Genomic DNA, 18,872 nt, shown 5'->3' with positions numbered 1-18,872 from the left:
TGGTTTTGATTTGCATTTCTCTAATGATTAGTGCACTTTTGGTGGGACAGTAAAGTGATACAGCCACTGTGGAAAACAGTATGGAGGTTCCTCAAAAAACTAAAAATAGAACTACTATATGACCCAGCAATCCCACTACTGGGCCTATACCTGGAGAAAACCATAATTCAAAAAGATACATGTACCACAATAGTCATTGCAGCATTATTTACAATAGCCAGGACATGGAAGCAACCTAAATGTCCATCGGCAGGTGAGTGGATAAAGAAGATGTGGCACATATACATAATGGAATATTACTCAGCCATAAAAAAGAATGAAAGTGAGGTTATTTGTAGTGAGCTGGATGGACCTAGAGTCTGTCATACAGAGTGAAGTAAGTCAGAAAGAGAAAAACAAATACCATATGCTAACTCATATACACGGAATGTAAAAAAAATGGTACTGATGAACTCAGTGGCAGAGGAAGAATAAAAACACAGATTTAGAGAACAGACTTGAGGACACAGGGAGGCGGGGAAGGAGAAGCTGGGACAAAGTGAAAGAGTATTATTGACATATACACTACCAAATGTAAAATAGATAGCTAGTGGGAAGCAACTGCATAACACAGGGAGATCAACTCAATAACTGGTGATAACCTAGAGAGGTGGGATAGGGAGGGTGGGAGGGAGGCTCAAGAGGGAGGGGATATGGGGACATATGTATAAATACAGCTGATTCACTTTGTTGTACAGTGGGAACTGGCAAAACAGTGTAAAGCTATTATACTCCAAAACAAAAACAAAAACAAAAACAAACAAGCAGACAAAAAAAAAAAAAAAAGAAAAGAAAACCAAAGTGAGGTATCTCTGCTTTCCCAAGGAAGCTCTATTTCTGACTTCTCATTGCAGGACTCAGCATCAAGGGGAATTCCTCAGCTACCAAGGGGACTCAGCATCAAGGGGAATTCCTCAGCTACCAAGGGGACTCATGCTTTGTGTGTGGGGCATGGAGGGGTGTCCTGGACAGGAATTTAAAGGAAATTAGGGAAAAGAATGTCAGAGAGGAGGGGAGGGGCACTCCAGGCCTGCAGTAACTGCTGATGGACCATCTGGCCAGTGGAGGTCAGAACATGGAGTCACAGAACCTAATCTGGGGATCCCATTCAGGGACTAAGTTGGTGCTGGCGCCCTTTGAATGGTGAGCAGAGCCAGAGAAAGAGAAGCAAATATCCCCAGGGAATAAATAACCCCAAAGCTGGATTCTCACTGCCACGCTTGACCTTCTGGCTGTTGCCAGGCGATGTGAGGACTGCCAGTTGGGCTGCACGAATGAATGAGGCCCCAGAGAGTGCCAAGTGTTTGGGGGCAGCTTTGTGGGGTTGGCTGGGCCTGGGTATCCAGCATGGAGGTTGGTTCAGAAAGGCAGAGGGGGACTGTACATCCCTGAATGTTTGGCTGGATGTTGTCTCATGGATTATTGATGATCTTGCACCCGGTCAGGGTGGCAGTGCCACTTAAGTGCACATACACATTGTGTCAGCTAACAGCCCCTGTGCTCAGGCACCCAAGCACCTTCCAGGCACAGAAATTCAGGAGCCTGAAAGCAGCCCGCATCAACTGATTTGAACTGGTGGGTAAGAGAAAACTGATTCACTGCTCTTTCTAAATGCCTCACATGGCTAACACTTACTCCACTTGTTGAGTATTAATTACTCATGTGGCTCTGGTTTCCATGGGATCATATAAATGCAAGAAAGAAAAAAGAAAGAAAGGAAAAAAAATTCCCAAAGAAATTAGAACATGGGTGACAGCAGCTCAAATCTTGCTTTTCTATCCTTCCTCCCTTTCTGTTTGTGCAAACACAGCTTAATTATTCCCTGAAGCTATTTACATATGTGTTTATATTGCAATAAACAAGGACCTTTGGTTTCCCTTGGAGGCCAGAATAGTCTAGCTCTTCCCTTGCTCTGAGGGTAGAGGACCAGCATCTCCCGCTGTGGCTTATATATGGCTTGTGAGTTGCCACTCACCCTTCCTGTGCCGATGGAAGACATTATTAATTGATCATGTCATGCTTTTCTGCTGAGCTGGAACCCAGCCTCCGAATCCTTCATGACACAGCAGTCCAGGCAGGCAGTACCGATTGATTGGAATTGGCATAAGGGATAAAATGATGTGTCATCTTCAATTTAATTCCCCCCACTCTATGTTAATCTGATTAGGGAAAGAATGCAGAAGCCCACTGCCTTTTTCCACTCACCTCCCTTGACCATGATGTCTGCTTCCCATTAATCAGAGAGCTTTGGCTCCAGGATGAGTGATGCAGAGGTAGGAACAAAAAATTTGGGAAGCTGTGCACACACGCAAGTCCACATGCTTTATTTCTCTCAGTCTCGCTCTTCATCTCTTTCTCCCTCAATCTTAACTCCCAGGGCAGCAGGAGATCTGGGATAACAGGGTGGGGAGAAATGCAAAGTGTAAGAAAGAGCCCACTAGTGGGAGAGAGAGCTAGAGGGCTCAGTAGTGTCTATTTCTCTCTCAAGTTAAGCAAAGGAAACGGGCCAAAGCTTGGGGGAGTCCAATCACTGAAGCTGCCAGGCAGGAAGCATGTAATGGGGCCACCCAGTTTGAAGAAAAAAAGGAAACAAGGGTTGCCATAGCTTCCCTCTTCTGCAAGTTTGAGTCATTCCAGAGCTGGCTAACTTAAGACCCTTCAAAGACTGAGTCCTCTCTTAAGTTAGACGTGTTTCTAGCATCGCTTCCTCATTTATTCATTCAACAATATTTATTGAAGACCCACTAAGAGCCCTGTCCTGCACCAGTTACTGAGGATACTTCTGTAAGTAAAAGAGACCCACTCCTGCCTTCAGGGATCCTATAGGTAATCAGGAAAGATGGTATAAATGTATAACTGTCATAAAGTCTGATGAGATCCACAACAAGGAAAGTGCAGGCAACTGCAGGCACATATTTATTTCAACATATACATACGCATTGACATAAGGTATTTCAAACCCATGGCTTGCCTTGAAAACATGGTAATAGTCATGATGTTGGTCCTTGGGAGTCAAGACCAAAACAGTATCAGAGAGTTTGGCCTGTTGAGATAGTATCTGACTGTGGTCTCTTGTTCATTGAACAACAGTGCATTAGGCACCCACTCTAACAGACTTTCTTTTTCAACAAAACCTGTGTTCACAGAGAACCACCATTTTGCATTTATAGCCAAACCCCCCATGAACCAGAGGAGCATAAACACAATACACAGTCCAGGTCCTTGAGGAACGGGTCCAGCGGAATTCCTCTGGCTTGAGGACCTGCTCAAGTTTGTCTGTCAAGATCAGTTCTGAAAGCACAATTGGACATAAGAGCTTTACGTTAGCCCCGTGAGGCTGGGAGGACAGAGGTTATCATCCTGATGCTTTTTCTGGAACAGCACAGGCCAGATCAACTTACAGAATTGTTCTTTCTTTCGCATCACTGTTCAGATTCACTCAGATAAGCTAATATTCCCAATTCCTCGATAGAGTGCCCATGCAAATAGAAGAAAAGCCACGGATGGGGAGCAGCAGAAGAGAGAATTTTATATAGTTTTCCAAGACAGGAGTTCCCAAGCCTCTTTGAAAACAACACTGATTATTGAATATACCCATTTAACAAATGCAGCCCCCAAGAGGGCCCCCAGCCTCCTGCTATTCCTGCCTTTGTACAGTTCTCTCCTACATCAGTCTGTGATTTCTGAGAACGGGTTATTAAAGACTTTAGCACTGTCTTAGGTACTCTTTTTCTTTTTTTTCTCTTGGTTCTCTCTCTGGGGAACCCTCCCGCCGCACCCCCCCCGGCTAAGTAGTGAGCCGATCTCTGGAGAAGCTCACATGGTGAGGAACCAAGGTCTCCTGCCTCCAGCCTGTTAAACCTTTGGGTGACTGCAGCTCTGGTCTGCACCAGCTTAACTGCAGCCCCTCACGAGAGACCCTGAGCCAGAAGCATCCACCTAAGCTGCTATCAGGTTCCTGATCCCCAGAAACCGTGAGATAATAAAGGCTTACTGTTTCATGCTGCTACAGTTTGGGGGTAATTTGTTATACAGCAATACATAACCCTTATGCAACTCTTTTATTTTTTTCTATAACCAAGGATGGCCAACACCTCCATAGTTCAGAGGAGTCAACACCTCTCTCGTTTTTTACCTCAAAATATAGTAACAACTGAATAGGTGAATTATTTGTCAGTCAACATTTTTGCAGTTATCACTGCTATCCTCAAAAATGGTGAATGTCCCACAGTTAATGGAATTTAGTTATTACATTCAGTTGACAAACATTTACTGGGCTCCCACTAAGGGCAAGGCAGTACCTGTGGGCTGGGGTACAGGTGAGTAAACACATTCTCTCTCAAGGGGGGAGATATTTCACATGTGATCGTAATGCAGAGTAGAGCATTCCAGATGATCTGGAAATTTGGGATGAGACATAACATCTCTGTCCTCAAGTAGCTTACTGGATTCCAGTGGAGAAGATAAAACTTCTAAATCAGAAACAAGTAGACATGATACTCTCAGCACATAATTGGAACTTGATATTTTTATGATAACTGAATGGATATATAGTTGCTAATAAATAAACACTAAATGATGAGAGATTTATGTAAGTATGAAATATTTGCCAGATTCTTATTTTTTCTTCTAAGTTCCCCAGGTTTCAACAACTTAATAGAGAAAAAAATTTAAAAAACAAAACAGAATAACAATGACAAAAGAAAACCCTCCACTTCTATCCCTGGGCAAAGTTATACCTCTCTGCCCTAGCTCCCTACTGCACATAGAGAAAATTAATCCAAAAGGTCTCCATTCCGTAAAGTTCCATGGAGAATTTCATGTATTGGTTTATGCCACCCTATTGTTCAGTTGAAGGAAAGGGCTCATTGCATGTGAAATATACCAGAACGTCAGTATAATATTGTTCTAAAAATGCATGCTGTAAAAGTTCTTTGTTGCAAGGTCCTTTTATGTCTTTATTGAACATGGTAACAGAAGAAGCTGCATTAGAAGTTTTATGTGTTTTTTTTCACCTCCACTTGTATTCTTGGTTTGCGTTTATGGTAGATTATTGAATGTAGAATGCACGTGGTACAGCAGGCTTTACATCCACGGTAGACCAGGTGTCTTAAACTAGTACTTTTTTTTTTTTAAGACTAAATTTGGCCTGCGTAGTGTGGTTGTTGTTGATGTTATTATTTTTAATTAAGCAATAATTGAAAATTTGCTTTCTCAATTATTACTCATACTATGGCTAAGACCTTAAAAAAAAACCTCTTATGATAAACATTTCCCTCTACCTACATTTCTAACAAAATGGGAAAGTTAAAAGCAAACTAAAAAGGCATATATTTCAAGAAGAATGGGAATTGTAAAACATTAATTTCTGGCCTGCTTTACTCATTAACTTCACTTGCCTGGTCCTTGTAGGCATTTAAGCCCATGACCCCAGCATCATACCTTGAGATGGCTACTTCCTAATACTCTTGGGAATCCCTTCATGCTTGGTCCTCACTGTAGCATATAATGTCCCTCATAAGATGCAGTCAAGGGGAACTTAACCAGAGTGACAACCAGAGTGCACATGTGAATAGAGAACCCAGGGGTAGGGCTGTTATGCTGTGCTGTCGGAACACTGACTCCACAGTGCCCACCATTCAAGGTCCTGCTTCCACCAAATGGCCACTTGGTACACCTGGAGGACCTTGATGAATCGTCACACATCCAAATCCCAAAGGTCTGTTGTGACTGTGTCCTGGAATAGTGTGCCCTTTGCCTGTTCTTGCTGCCTAGATCCACCAAGCTCTGATAAATAAATTGCCTTGGGTAAAAGCCAGGGAAAGTTTTTGTTAAAAAAAATGGCATTCACTCTATAGTGACTGAGCTGTACAATCACATGCCAGTGCTTTCCAAAGGTCCAGGAAAGTCTCCGCAAAGAGCGGAGAAATGGAAGCTCAAAGAGTGTATGCCACAGGACGTGCTTTTCAAGGTTGCCCAGCCTGTAGAACAGTGATACAGGTGAGGGCTGTTTCCACATCTCACATGAGGCAGAGCCCAATGGTATGTATACAGAACTTTCTGTAATTATTAAAAGTGGATCTGCCTGATTTTATTTATCAAACTCTGAGTCTCAAAGCTTTCTTATCCACCAACCAATATAATTTAATATAAAGAAGGAAGAATTAAGGAGAAAGTAAAAAGGAACTGGCATTGGCCAGTTCCTTACTATATGGGTCAAGCCCTACACGAGAGCCTTTTCATATGTAATCCTAGCCCGTGAGGTAGGAATTACGTGCCCCATCCTTTAGATAATATAAGACCCAAAATGCTAAGCAGATTGTTCAGTCTCACGGTGGTAGATAAAGATTCAGAACCAGGACAGGCTGGCTCTATAGTACAACTTTCTCAAGAAAAGTGACTAGAATTCTGGTGCATTCACCCATGCTGTTTCCCGTTTCCCTCCACTTAGAATTTTCTCACCTGTCTACTTCCTACTTTCTGTTCCCTGCTCATCTTTCAAGATCTGCATCAGTTCATCCTTCTGGTGAAACTGCCCTTGGAACATCAGCCCACCTTGACATCTCCTTTCCCAAACCCTTCTGTCTTTGAAGAAGTTCCCACTGGGTAAATATCTGTTCTGCATAATATAGCACTTTATTATATTGGTAGAAAATGCTGTAATATATGGCACTACCTTATTTTTAAATCATTTTGTGCTTGGTACTGTGTCTCTTTAGCTCCTCATGTGCAGGGAATTTGTTTTATTTTTGTCCTATGCTTTATTTTGTGTGTGTGTGTGTTTATGCGTGCATGTGTGTGAATGGGCTTCTCAGCAAACATTCCTCCTTCCTAAGCACCCCAGTGTCCCTTTGTGGAATGACCAGCTCCCCATTGTGCATGGTTTTAGAGAGAAGATATTGCAGACAATGCCTTTGCACTAGGGAAGCTGAGGAGGCCAGATCCTCTTTCTTAGTACCCCAGTACAGCCAGAGGTGAGCACATGACCTAAGCTCAGCCAATCAGAGGCTCCCTTCTGAGGATGGAAGGTCTAACTATTCATCACTTATCTCAACGGTGACATGCCCATCAGGCTGTCCTGCTGTGAGTCAGCACTGGGCTTCCTGCTGCCCAGTTCTCACTGCTGCCTTTGTTCTTGCTCAGTTTTAGGCCTGGTCTTCTGGCTTCCCACCAGTTCTGTGGGCCCTGAGACCTTCCAAAAATGTTCCATTTGCTTTCAGCTTGTTTCGGTTATTGGTAACCATATGCTCCCACAGAAACTCAGCCCTGGGCTGGGCTCAGATAAGCCGTGAAAGTATAAGTTCTTGCTGATCGCCTTTTTGAGGTCACAATATAATTTCCACCCAACATATGTGATGAATAATGGGTATTTGACTCTGTTTCAAAGCCTAAGCTTCTGAGGGGGCTGGGAATGAGTTTTGGATAATAACTGGGTGTTCTCTAAGCAGCCAACTCCCTTCTTCCCAGTCCCTCCTTTGCAAAACCAAACAGCCTACCCTGTTTTCCTTGCACTTTGTTCCTGGGGTGTGTTTGACTTTAAAAAGGGGTGGTGGAGACCATTTCTTCTGCTTCCTACCCTCAGCACAATGGCACTGCCACACAGCAGCTCTAAGTCAAGTGCCCTGTGCTAGTTTATCGTGAAACCACATCCCATTCCTCAAATCAGTTAGAGCCTGGAGAAAACAGAAATTAAATGTGAAGCAAGAGGGATGGAGACTGGCCAGGAAAGGAGAGCCCAGGTGTGGATGGATGACAGGTAGAGGGAGGCTGCAGGTGGGGTGCACTACTCCCATCCCCCCCCCCCCCCCAGCATCTCCTGGCACATGCTGTGTCTCACAGTTGCATGAGAGTACCTGCCCAGGAAGAGTAAATTGGAGCACAAAATTGGAGCCAGGCACAAAATTATAAACTTCTCCCCAGAGAGGCCATTAGGAGTTAAACTGGGCAAAATTCTCTTCACCACAGTTTTACTTGAAGCTGGGAATGTATGCCATCATTTTTTTCTCAAACTTAGAGTCAGTGGGGGCTCATTAAAGTCACTTACACATTCGCCAAGTGCATTTAAAATAACAGATGAAGTCAAGGAGGAATCATCTCTTTGTAGCAGCCCGATACTCAAAAAACAGCAGCCTGGATGGTCCCTGACTTGGCAAACATCCCTTGTTTCTAGGTAATTATGGTTGAAGACTACAATATTCAACATTCAGCCCTTATCCCATGTGAAATTCTCCAAATAACCCCAAAGGAAGTTTTAGTTTTGTTGGTTCTCTACCTCTTGGAGAACACACTATCCCACCCTCTGAAGCACACCCGACTTTGCATACAGTTACATTTAGGACAATATCCCTATCTTTGCAGCTGAGGGTAGCATGGACTCTCCCTACCTCCACCCCAGGTAAGAAACTCTGAATTAGGAGCCAGTGCAAGAGCATCATCTAAGTTTCTGAGGGGGATGGTGAAAGATTCCTATAGACTGGTCCTCTGTTCTGTAAGAACCCTCAGTCTCTAGGAAGAGATAGGGATGATGTGGAAAAGGCTGAGATGCAAGGAGGAGAGTCCAGGGCTGCCAGCACCCATTTAAACTGCTCAGGGGGCAGTTTAATTCTCCAATGGATGAAGCCAACCCAGGAGAAATTAGAGACAAGAGGCTGAGGGACCAAGTCCTCATGGCATGGTCTAAGATCCTAAATCCAGCTATTCCTGAAGCCATCAGCCCTTGATCTTTCCAGTTATGGGAGCCAATAAATGCCCTTTGGTTTAACCAATCAGAGTTAGATTTCTGTTACTCACAACCCATGCAGTCACCAGTATTTTATCATGGTGTATCATGGACCAGGTCAGGAGCCCTAAAGCCTCCAACCTAAATTGGCTTTTGCCAGTTTGGGCATGTGTTTTCTCTCTCTCTGGGTCTCTGAGTGGGTATCACATGTATTTACCTTCCAAAGCGCACATCACAGGTCCTCTATCCTCTCCTGTTATCCATCTGTACTTGGCAGTACCTCTGTTCTAGGTATATGTTATAATGTGATGGTGACCAAGATGGGTTCTAATCTCTCCTCATCTACTTCCTAGCTGCACAGCCTTGGGAAAGTTATTTAACTTCTTTTAGCTTCTTTTTTTTTTTTCAACTTCAGAATGCAAATCCAATTGTCCCTGCAGTAGCATTGTGAGATTTGAAGTGGGAGATGCATCTAGAGTACTTAGCCCAGTGCCTGATCCAAGGAGAGACCCACACCTGGGTAAGGAGGTGAGTAGAATTTCTGAGCCAGAGTCTAAGAAATTCTACTCACCTGTAGAATGTAGCCTGTAAACACGGCAGACAAAAATTAAAAGTGAGGAACAGCAGAGGAAAATGAAGCCCAGGGTGCACATTCCATAGGTGCAGAAAAAGTTGAGACAGAAAAACAAAGATTCTAAATGTCTGGGGTCTGCTCAGAATTAAAACATCAGCACAGACATTTGAAGAATTAAACTAGGCATTTTAATAGATGCAGTCAAATAAGTAGGCACATGGTGCACTGTAACTGGAAGCTTCACAACTGGATAATATTTGAGGATTTTAGGAGGGAAAATTCTCTGCTTCCCTCTCTTGTAATTATCTTAAAGAGGGTTGGGAAACTCTCAAAATCAATTTTAATTTATTTTAATTAAAGTCATGAATTTAGTTTATTTTGAAGATGGGAGAAGAGGAGGGCAGGTGACCCCAAAGAAACCATACTGTAAGGATTGCTGTTCCAATGAATTTTGACATAATTTTCCTTCAAAGGTGTATATCCAATAAAAGTTTTCACTGAAAACTTTTGCAACTCAAAGTTTGAGAGTTTTAACATATACCATGAAATCTGTTAAGACATTCTACTCTTAAGATCTAAGTACATTCAAAAAGAAAAATTATACTCTGCAGTTAGTAAAGGAGTTAAGTTGACCAGATTCCTTCAGTTTCACAGCTTTCCATTTACCTCTAAGTTCTCTAAGTTCAGCAAAATCTTATGATTTCTTGGGAGGGGGTTGTGCTTATTTTAAAAACATTTTTTGAAACTCAAAGGACAGTTGAAGCCCTGGAACTCTTATATTTAAAGGGCAGGAAGGGGGAGCAACTCTGCTGTAAAATTAGCAAGAGAAACACACCATTCTGGCAACAGGAAGACCACAGAATGTAATTAAAATTCTAACAGAGGCAGCAAAATACATAGGTCATAGGAATAAACAATGCACCTCCAGTTCCTCCACATCCCCGTGGGAGGCTCAGAAGGAATGAGTCACTGGGGATTAGCTCCTGGAATTGAGAAGACATGCTTCTCTCCATTAATGACATCTCGCCTTATCTTCCCATCCCAGTTAATACCATAATCGCACTCCATCAGAGCCCAGGAGGGTGGCAGAAAGGCCAGCAGCCTCCCATCCAATGGCAAATCTTCCTTGCTCTTTCAGAGGACTGCAGGACCCCTGTTAGAATGATTTCTATTTGCAAATGGGATGGGCTGCTCCTGATTTATTTCATCACATTTGCAGAGCTCCGCCCTTCATCTCTGGACGTGTCTTGTGTCTTATCTTCCAAGAGCCCCCTGGCCTGCAGAGGTAGCCTGCTGGCTGGAACTTAATTAGGCAGCGTTTGAAGATGAGGTGGCCCTCTGGCAGCCAGCTACCTTATCTCCCAGTGCAGAAATCCCTTGGGGAGCTGTTCCTGCAGAGCAGTGGGGCCCAATCTGGAGGGGCTAGAGATTTTTTGATTTGCCAAACAAAACAATACAAAGTAAAACCTATCTTTTAATATACTACCGGGGAAGCCCACATCACCTTTGGGAAAACCAAAACATTTCCGGGTTGCAGGGAATCTAAAGGTCATATAATTTGGGGGGTTGGGGTGGGGTGGAAGGGAAGTGTGGGACTGAAGAGAGACCTGACTAATTGACCAAGTTCACCCTGATTATCCAGACATCCCAATGACACAGGCTCTTCAGTGTCTCCTCAGAAGGGAGACTGGGGAAAATAAAACACAGGAGGCATTCCCAAGGAAGGGAAGTTCTACCAATGTCCCAAGTGCCCAGAAAGCAGGTATCAGCTCACCCTGGCTGATGCTATAGTGCTGAGCTACCACAAGGTGAAAATAAGCAAGACCGCTCTCGCTCTTGCTTTTATATTAAAAAAAAGTGCTTTTGGTGCTTGATTTTAGGTACTGATACTTAGGAAGTCAGGTCAAAGGGATTCTGTGGTGCCCTAACAAGGAAGTCTGGGTTCCCAATGCAAAGATCAGAAAGGGTCTTCTTTCGTTTTAAGCACACAATAAACAAGTCCAGGCCCAACTCACCTCCAAGTGTCCGCTGACCTGAGTCTTTGGGTTCTCGGGTGTGTGGCTCACTCCCACCAGGTAGCTCAGCCCCAACAACCTGAGCCCCTGAGAGTGTGCCACTAAGTACTCAGACCTACTGGTCGAGAAGGTTCAGCTACGACATCTTACAGACGTTAGAGGCCTTTGTGATAGTCTCATAAAGTGGCAAAACCTGCAGGGTGTAGTGAGCTACTGGGAGAGCCCCTTTTCCTGAGACTAAAAGTCTTGATGGTTTCTCAAGTGTGACAGTGAGAGCTTTGGTAGCTGGATAGTGACTTGTGTTCAGTCAGCATCTCAGGCATTTGGTCAGCCTGGCTGAGTGAAATGGTCAAAATATAAGTATACCATTGCAGCAACAATCAAAATAACGTCCTATCTTTTATTTATATAACATCTTGTAGTTTTGAAATTGCTTTCTCACTCATTATTTCTTTTGATCCCCATAACTCAAGCAGGCAGGCAGAGACAGGTATTATCAGAGCCTCAGCTGGTTCGTAGGGTGCCTTTGGGTGAAATAGACAAAGACGCCCCTTCCTTGGGGCGGGGGTGGGGGGTGGGTGGCAAAGCCTGACTCAGCTGGACATCAGCTCCCACTGGCCCCTCAGCTGGATCCCTTTATGTAGGGCACAACCTGTCCAATCATACATGGCAGCCCTGGGTATCATCTCCATTTTTAGGTGAAAAAAAGGCTCAAAGAGTTTAATTGACTTGTGAAAGGTCACATATCTTGTAGATCTTCTGGCTACTGGTCCAGTGGTCCCTTTACCATATACATCTATCCTCCTAACTCATCTTCTAGCTTTACATCAACAAATAGTACTTAAAAAAAAAAAAAAAGCACTTAATATGAACATTCGCCTTTCCTCTCTTATTCTCACCCAAATATCCTACTTTCTGAGTCGAATAAATGCCTATATCAAGAGCCCGCCTTATAGGATTTTGACTCGCTATGTAAAATTCTACCATAAAATTTAATCTTTCAAGACGTTTAAGACAGCAGCTGTAAACAATTAATTTGTGTTAAAATCCAAGTGCATCCGGACATGCATTCCATTAAGTCGCAGTTTTCTAAACTGTTTTCCTTAGAACACTTACTCTCAGGCTAGGGGCATCAGAACCACCTGGAGGGCTAGTGAAAACCCAGATCCCTGGGCCCCAACTCCTGAGTTTCTGATTTGGTAGGTCTGGGGTTTGGCCTGAGAATTTAATACAAATTTTCATTTCTAGCAAGTTCCCCGATGGGGTTGATGCTGCCTCTTCCAGAACCAAATGTGGGGAAGTAAGGTTCCAAAAGATGCTAATGAGAGTTCAACATGACTCTAGTTTTTTGTTTTTTTTAAAAATATACTTATTAGTGTACTCATGGGAGTTAATTCAGAAGGTAGTCTGAAAAATCCTATCACAGACCATAAGAAGCCAACACTGCCGTCTGGATTTAATTTATTAATTTATCCTCCAGTCATTTAAACAAACATTAATTAAGTGCCGAAAATGTTTCAGGGTCTGTTAACGTCCCTGGGGACACGAAGGTCTGGTCCTTGTCCTCCTGGAACTCTCAATCCATCTGGGCACAGAGATGCAAACAGACCATTACAACCTAATGGGTTCCTTACTCTGCCCAAGTAAGGTGGATGCTGGCTGGCTGGGGGCTGGGGGCAGTGAGTGGTTTGTGGGCCAACAGTAGGAAGGAGGAAGGTGGACACCAGCCCTCAAGAACCTTGTTTGAGTCACTCTTTTACGCTATCTGGGGTCCCTTCCTTTATAGGTTTAGGCTGCCCAAGGAATTCACAGAACATTGATGGTGGCCAGGGCCAACTCCATGGATGTGCGGTCTGTGTGGACCAAAGTCCCCACACACAGGAGAGCCCCAAGCTGGGCTTAATGCTCTGCTATTGCCACCTTGTTTGAACAAGGGGCCCTACATTTTCACTCTGCACTGGGCCCTGCAAATTATGAAGCCGGTTCTGATGGTGACTACATTAGCCCTTCCACAAAATCTTTCTGAGTGCCTACTAAGTGTCATTCGCTGGACTGGGTCTTAGAGGGTCTTGATTTAGTAGGAAGGGGTTCCTGACGGAGGAGCTATAAGCTGAATACAGAACACAGACGCATGAATAGGAATTGACAACCCCATGTGGGAAGTTAGAAGAGAGCAAAACACGCCCCATTGTTCATACCCACAGGAGAGAATTTATCTCTGCCAAACCATGTCGGGCTGTCAGCAGAAAGCTCTGCATCTCCTATCGCATCCACGGAGGACTGGAGTCCTCGCCCAGGTAATTTATGGTGGGAGGAGAGGGGGAGTCTCCATCACACAGAACATCACCCTCACTCCAGGTTTAGCATTCGTCAAATTCATGTCATTAATGTGCATTTTCCCCAGAGGTTCATCCGACAAGCCAGGTGGTCCTGACACTGTAACAGATTTATTTTTACGTGAAAAGCCAACTTCCTATCTTGACCCTTGAATTGTACTGAATCTCCCTAACTGAATGTAAGTCAGAAAATACCCAACTCTAGTTGGCTGACTTGAAATGGAGCTAAATTCTAGACGATTTCAAGTTACAGGTGGTTTGATTGTCCTTCGAGACAGTGTTTTGCAAAGAGTGGTTGGCAGACCACTTGAATGAGGATCACATGGGGTACTTGTTAAAAAGGCAGATTCCTAAGCTCCAATCCATTGTGGGACCTGCATTTTTAAATTTTTACTTCCTCTCCAGGAAATTTTTAAACACACAGAAGTTTGAGAAGGTTCCTATAAGTCTTAACAGGAGCAGGGCAGCAGACCACTGGAGTTTACCAGTAAATAATGATATTTACTGTGTTCCCCAAAATACTCAGCATTCCGAGATGCCCTATAGGGGATGCCGGAGGTGAAATGCCCCACTGGAAAGTTGACTGGTGTGGAAACAAGACAGACCAGAGGCGGCAGAGCTGAGCTCCCTGACACGAGTGCTGCAGGCCAAGGGGCTTCAAATGAAAGCACCTTGGATGTTTGGGGGTTCACGAAGGTACCCCAGGGACCATCAGGGGACTTGAGAATTAGCAGAAAAGGTGGGGTTCCAGGCCTCCAACCTGCCACCAGAATAGCTCCACTTACATCTATTTTTTTGGGAGCTTCTGCATAAGCTCTCACTTGAAAGTGTTCCACAGTTTAAAAGACGTTTGAGGCAATGGATAGTCTAAGAGTTCAAGAAAGAAGGAGTTTGGAGCCAGCTTCAGTGATGAAAGAAGAAATCATAGACCTGGCCCTAGGCCTGCCTGGCCCTCCCCAAACTGGGCCATGTCCCTAGTGATCGACCTCATCTCAGACCACAGGGAATCTGGTTCAGCTCACCCATCACAACCAGACACGTCCTAGAGCCTTGCTCCCTCTCACTGCAGGGCCCTCAACTCTCACTGTTTCCATTCGTCTTCTTTTCCCCTCTTTGTGGTAACTCTCCCTGGCTTCCATTTAGCTGGGTCCTTCTCTTCCTTCTACAGGTCTTCCTTGTCCTCATTCTCTAGATTCATCCCCTGGACCACCATCATTTTCCTCCATTACTGCACTTGTTTCTTCCTAGCACTTATCACACTTCCCCTCCACCCCGGAATTGGTCCATTCATTGTCTGTTTTCTGAAGCAAATGCCCACTTCCTTGCCTGCCCTGCTCACCGCTGTGTCCAGAGCACCAATGCCATGCCTGGCAAAGAGCAGGCTGTCTTTGACTGTTTGATGGCTGACAAATGAATGTGGTTGGAGAGGCGGCAGGTGGCTTTCTCAGGGGAAAAGACAAACATAAGCACGTCTGATGAGGGACTGGAGCCCAGGGGGAGTGGGCCAGACTTCACTGATTTAGTTCTTTCCACAAACATTTATTGAGTACCTTGTGCATGCCAGTGCTCTTCAAGGTGCTGGGGACTCAGTAGTGAAGTAGAGAGAGAAAGATCTTCCTGGTGAAGCTGGCCTTCTAGAGAACAGTTACACAACAAGAGACCTGAGAAATAGGGAAATTACGTAACCTGTGAGAAGGTGAGAAGTATTGTGAACAAGAAACAGCAGAGCCAGGCAAGGAAACTAGAAGCAGATGTGGGTGTGGGATGCTGTACTGCAAATGCAAGGACTAAAGGAGGCAAGGTGCTAACATCCAGGGAGGGACCTGCTAGGCAGAAGGAACAGAGCCTTGAGCAGGATTGAGCCTGGCATTTTTTTTTTTTAAAGGCGCATGGGCTTAGTTGCTCCACAGCATGTGGGATCTTCCTGGAGCAGGGATTAAACCTGTGACCCCTGCATTGGCACGTGGATTCTTAACCACTGCACCACCTAGGAAATCTGAGCCTGGCATTTTTAAGGAAAAAACAGTACGAGGTCAGAGTAGCTGGAATGGGATGGGTGTGGGGAGCTGGGGACACGAGAAGAGGCCAAAGAGTTAGAAGCAGCCAACTCATTTGGGCCTTACAGGCTTGCACTGTCCAACACGGTAGCCACTGAGCACATGTGATTATTTAAATAAATTAAAATGGAATAAAATATAAAGTGGAGTTCTTCAGTCTCACTAGGAAATTTTTCAAGGGCTCAATAGCCACATGCAGCTGGTGGCTACCATACTGGATATTATAGAGAAAGAACATTCCCATCACTGCAGGAAGTTCTAACTGGACAGACAGTTGTAGACTTCAACTTTTACTCTGAGTGAATTGGGGAACCGTGTGGGGTTTGAGCGGAGGAGTGGCGTCCTGACTTCTATATTGAGGATAGAGTCTAGGTAGGTAAAAACAGGGAGCTCCCAGTCACAGCCAGAGCCTGTTGCGGAATGAATGAATGTGGCTCAGGTCAGGGCAGCAGCAGAGGAGGTGGTGAGAAATGGTCAGAGCTTCAATGTTTTGAATGTAGAGGCAACAGGACTTGTTGACAGATTGGACACAAGGTCAAGAAAGGGGTCAAGGATGATGCCGAGGTCTGCATAGCCAGAAGGATGAGGGTGCCATCTTCTGAGCTGGGGTAGGCTGTGGGTGGAGCAGGCATGGGGTGTGGAGGGAAATCAAGGGTTTAGTGTTGGATTTTTGAGGTTATTTCTGCAGGACATCCAAGTGGATGACACTGAGCAGACAGCTGGGCATGTAAGTCTGGCCTTCAGGAGAAGGGTCTGAACTAAATACATACACCTGGCCATTGTCAGAATATAGACAGCAGTAAGCACTCAAGACTGGATGAGTTGACCACGGGAGTGAAAACAGAAGGCCTGTTAGAAGAGAGCAGAAGACTTGCTAGAGTTAAGGGCCTCTGTAGGGTAAGTGCAGGCACTGGAGTGAGTCTTCACATTGTGAAGAATCTTCTATTTCATCCTAGCAGACGTGGATAAACGTGGAGGTTTTTAGCCAGCACATCACAAACCCATTCCGATTCTTATTACGACTTATTCATTTCACAAGGTTAAGAGAATATGTCAGAGTGAAAGAGTCAGTCCTTACAATGGATGGCAAAGGTCTACACGGTAAGACCCCCAATACCCTAACTTCTCCCACCTGACCTCCTAAGATGCTCCAAATGTGCTCACTGTGCTTCGGCCACACCCTGGCCGCCTTGCAGTCCTTCAAATACACCAGGCCACTCTGCCCCAGGGACTTTGCACTGGCTGTTTCCTCTATCTAGAATGCCCAGGGCTTACTTCCTCACCTCCTCAAACATCTTTCCCGACCATCTACACTCCCTATCCCCTTACTCTGCTTCATCCTTCCCTGCTGGACTTGTCTCCATCTGACATAGTAGACATCTTCTTCCTTTCTTTGTTGACTGTCTCCCCTCACTAGAAAAAATCCCTCAGCCCCTTGAAGGCAGGGATTTTTGTTTAGTCTAGTTTTGCATTGAGGTATCTCCGGCATAGGAAACAGTGCCTGGCATGTGGGAGGCACTCAGTAAATATCTGTGTTGAATAAATCAACATCAGCGCGTGCCCATAGGACTGTAAAAAGCATCCACAAAGGGACAAATACAGACAGGGAAGCAGGGTACGCTGTGTTTCTCCAGTTTTTCTCAGCCTCAGCGAAATATGGACTTTCGACTTCTCTCTGAGTTTAAACTGGGGGTAAGGAGGGTGAAAAGAGCAACAAAAGAGGGAGGAAAATCTGGGATAAGAGCTCACTTGTTGCTCTCAGAAGAGTTCGCATCACACTACCACCTTTCAGAGGACACGAGAAAGTGGGAACCTGTCAGCCCATCTCAGGAGATGACAGCAGCTCCTCCTCCTCCATCTCCACCTCCTCTTTCTTCCTTATCTCCTTTTTCGCTGTCACTTCATATGCTGCCCTCTTTGGCTTCTTTTAAATAGCCAGCGTAGGAACATACAGGGGGGTGGTATCAGGGTTCCCTTTGAAACCTGGCCCAGCAACTGATGCCCGCATACATCTCTCAGCGGGAGAACCGCCAGGCTTCTCATGTCTGATGGTGGTTGGGGGTGTGAGGTCCGCAGGGCACTCAGCTCATGGCAGGTGCCTTTACTTTGACACAGACCCTGAGAGGTGGAGGCAGGGCAGGGAGAGAAGGGAGGTTGCTTGACAGCAGCCCCTCCTCTTTCTTTTAAAAAATTACACCAAATCGATCATGTTGGAAAAACTGGACAATTATTTTTACAATGCCTTGTTTCTGACAGCCAGGGATGAGGTGAGGAAGAGAGAGAACAAAGATGCAAGTCTCCCTGTCTAATTCTCTTTGTCCAGCATAAAGCATCATCTCTCCTGATTGTTGAAAATGACTGTCCTGCTTCCGCAAGGACTTTGAAGGGAAGCCGAGGCCCTTAAACGTGCACGTTTCACTGGCTTTGTTCTGAAAATTATGCTCATTGCTGCAAATATGCTCAAATCTTAGAGGTTAAGGAGCAGGAAGAGACTGGGAGCAGCTGCAGTTCCTGGCTGCAGGCGGCGGGCTGAGTGGGAGTTGGGATGCCTTAGAACAATGGGGGAGTGATTCTCAGATCAGAAGCTGACATGGTTCTATCTAGAAGAGACACATGGCTCTCTGACTCACCACATTTCCATGCGGGCTCGAACTGGGACACATCAAGGGAACATGAGTGTTTTTAGGACCAGCTTCACGGAGGAGGAGGAGACAGGCTTTTTGCCAAATTCCCCTGGAGGACAGAAGGTCTTGATCCAGGGTAGTTGGTGAAATTAGGTAAAGTGTCAGGCAGGGAGATAGAACTGAAAATAATGATAATAAAATCAAAGCAAAACCAGCTGAGTATGCTGGTGGTGTCTGTGCACAGCCACTTGGTTATGAAGTAGAGTCTGGAATCAGACCTGAGTTAAATCCTATTTCCTCCGCCGACCAGCTGTCCAACCTCAGGGCTTCTGTTTTCCTCTCTATAAAATGGGTATAATCATAGTACCTACCTCTCAGGATTGTTTTAACATTTAAACAAGATCTGGCACGTGGGAGGCACTCAGTAAATATCTGTGTTGAATAAACCAACATTAGAGCATGTCCATAGGACCAAAAAAAAAAAAAAAAAAAGCACCCACAAAGGAAC

This window comes from Hippopotamus amphibius, chromosome 1 (assembly GCF_030028045.1).
Source record: "Hippopotamus amphibius kiboko isolate mHipAmp2 chromosome 1, mHipAmp2.hap2, whole genome shotgun sequence".
In the NCBI taxonomy this organism is placed as follows: Eukaryota; Metazoa; Chordata; class Mammalia; order Artiodactyla; family Hippopotamidae; genus Hippopotamus; species Hippopotamus amphibius.
Note: the sequence above shows the minus strand (reverse complement) of the source record.